The 2,920-nt window shown below is 43.5% G+C and overlaps 1 pseudogene; it reads left to right on the forward strand.

The window, feature by feature from the left end:
* Positions 1 to 1,197: 1,197 nt before the first annotated feature.
* On the forward strand, positions 1,198 to 1,817 carry LOC134207368 (cathepsin B-like; annotated as a pseudogene).
* Positions 1,818 to 2,920: the final 1,103 nt, after the last annotated feature.

A 2,920-nucleotide genomic window follows, 5' to 3' on the forward strand; every position in this document is an offset into this window, starting at 1 on the left:
TTTACATCATACCCTTCATCCAGCATAGTAAACACAAGATTTGATTGATTCTAGTCGTATGTTGCGAATTACAATACAAAACCGGAAAGTGTCATCAATTTTGTGTTTGGATCGGTCGCAAGGATGCGCCTCAGCGGATACATTTCTATAATGTCCAGGAAAAACAAGTCGAGTTGGGGTCGGCTTTCAGGCACGCGTAGGAGTTCACCAGAGTACGGACGATGCGGACCATGGAAAAGGCAGGCAGGACCTTTTTTCAAATTTTCGATCACATGCTTCGTGCGCTCTCTTTGAATGTTGCGAATTTCCGTTCTTCGCATAGCTGTCAACCAACAACGTGGCAGGGATGATGGATCGAAAATGAAAATGTTACGATTATTGGCGATGTTTCGAGTCGATTTGTTTGAAAAATCAAAGGCGGATCGGATTTTCCGCAGAAGATTGATTGATTGGATTCGAACGCTCTTTGTCTTGAAGTAAAATCGCTCAACAAATCTGATGATTTCAAATAGTTGAAATGTCAATAAATACTTTGAGAGGCTGCGCTCTACATTAAACTTTTCTATTATGCAAATGTCTCGTTTCAAAGCATCTGAAAATTATACACATTGGATTTTATACAATCTCTAACAAATTAATTAATATAATCATTTGTACATTAGAGCTACTCAAATAAAATTGAGTTCACAGGGCTGCAGTAATTGTGTCATGCTTGCATATTTACAAACAAAAATGTAACCCGAGATCGACCTAGAATCGGAATGAGTACGAACTGTAACTAAGGGTTGTCGCTGATAGACCAGATAGATCGTTGAATCACTGATAAGAAAACTCGAATTTCTTGTTGTAAGTTTGTATCATTTTGAATCCAGAACCACAACAAAGTATATAAGAAAAGCCGTTTCGATCTTCAACGGTTCTTTTCTGATACAACAAAATGTTTAGATCTTTTAATCTTGCGCTGAACTTGCAATCCGCAGCAGTCCTCCGACCAACATCACGCCTCCCCTTTGCATGGATTCTGGACGTTGCGGGTTCCACTGACAAACTGAAGGAAACGCGTCTCCATCCGGCGATCAAGTTTTCAGCGAAGAATCATCCTTCCGGATAGATTCGACGCGCGGGAAAGGCCTGAGTGCGGCACGAAGAGATCCGCACCAAGGATGCTTGTTCGTGCGCGTACGTCTCGGGGCTCGCATGACCGGATCGTGTGCATCCATTCCAAGGCCAGCAACTTGTGTTGGGGCGTTCGATTTGTTGTCCTGTTGTTATGCTTGCGGAGGTGGTTGTACTGGCGGTGATTCCCGGACCAATTTGGACCTACTGGGTGAGGCAGGGCGTTTCAGTGCGGGCCGTTCAATTCTGACGGGGGTTGTCATCCGTATCCGATGCCACCGGTTTGTCCGTCCAAGGAAGACCATCCGGATGGCCAAACTGCTCTCGGCAGTGCCATCAGGGTTACAATGTACCGATTGTACGATGGATCGTCGGTTCGGTCGGTGGCTGTACTAGTGCCGGCTGATGAGCGGAAGATTATGGAGGAGATTTTCGTGAACGGACCGGTACAGGCGGTGTTCCAGTGGTATGCTGATGTGAACTATTCCGGAGGTTTACAGACATAAGACGGACATTTGAAGGGAGGACATGCGATCAAGCTGATCGGATGGGTGGAAGATGGCACCAATATTGGCTGTAGCAAACTCATGGGGCAAGGTTTGGGGAGACAACGGCTCTTCAAGATTGTGCGGGGTGAGAATCATTGTGGAATTGAAGAAAATGTACATGCAGGGCTGCCAAGTTTTGTGCAATATAATTAAATGAATAAAAGGGGACAGATGTTAATTATTATGTATTGATTTTTTAAAGAATTTTAAAGTGCAACGGATCCGATTTACAATGGGTCATCGCTTTCACCGACTGTCGGATGCATTCAATCTATTCTACAAGCATTTTAAGTAGCTGAAACAGTAACTCATTCTCACCCCCCATTTGACCCATTGTCACCCTCGATGACGGTACCAAAAGCCATTTTATCCTTTTATCCTTGTGGCGACCAAACGACGGAGTAAGAACAGAATACGTCCTCGGTACTAAAGTATTTTTATTGTTGTCGGTATTTGAATTTAATTTTCTTTTTTCATTCAACGAATAGAATCTATAATAAAACAAGAGTTTCCTGCTGACATAGATATGGGTTCAGCTCTTTGAAAGTTTGATACTTTCTTAAAATCTTGAAATGTGATCATCTTAAACATTAGTTGGGCATTAAAAATGCATCTGATTTGAATATACTTCATATCATCGGTAAGTTGTATCTTAGAAACTGTCTGTCATATATATTTTTAGTTTAAAGGCTTGACACCTGATGAAGGAATAACTTTACATCTCTAAAATAAATGCGATAAAATAAAAATTATCAATTGGTTTACAGAAGTCAACGGGGTAAAAATATGAACGCTGGAACCAAGGTGTTGGAAACACTGTACAGCAAACCGCTGACAACAAATGATTGATACGTGAGTCCAGAAAGTTTGTATGCAGATGTTTTTGGGGCCGAGGTTCTTAAGATGGTTCGAGACAGGAACCCCATACCGCAGTATCGATGACGAGACACTAGCTAGCAGACACCTCGTGCTGCTTCTTGGTCCGCCTAAGTTTGGCATGATCCCGCTTTGCGTTCATTGCTCGCCGACTTTTCACAGGCGGCAATCAGCGTGCGTTGAATTAGCCGATCGTCGATCATCACTCCCAAGTGCTTCAGTGATCGCTTCGAAGCAATCGCATGGCCTCCGACGACGATCTCATCCTGGATCGCTTTGCTTGCTGACTAATAGCACCTCCGTTTTGTGGTGAGCTATCTGCAGCTGAACACCGCTCATCCAGGCTCGATCATGGCTATCGTCTCCATCACCAACACCTC

This window comes from Armigeres subalbatus, chromosome 1 (genome assembly GCF_024139115.2).
Source record: "Armigeres subalbatus isolate Guangzhou_Male chromosome 1, GZ_Asu_2, whole genome shotgun sequence".
NCBI classification, from domain to species: domain Eukaryota; kingdom Metazoa; phylum Arthropoda; class Insecta; order Diptera; family Culicidae; genus Armigeres; species Armigeres subalbatus.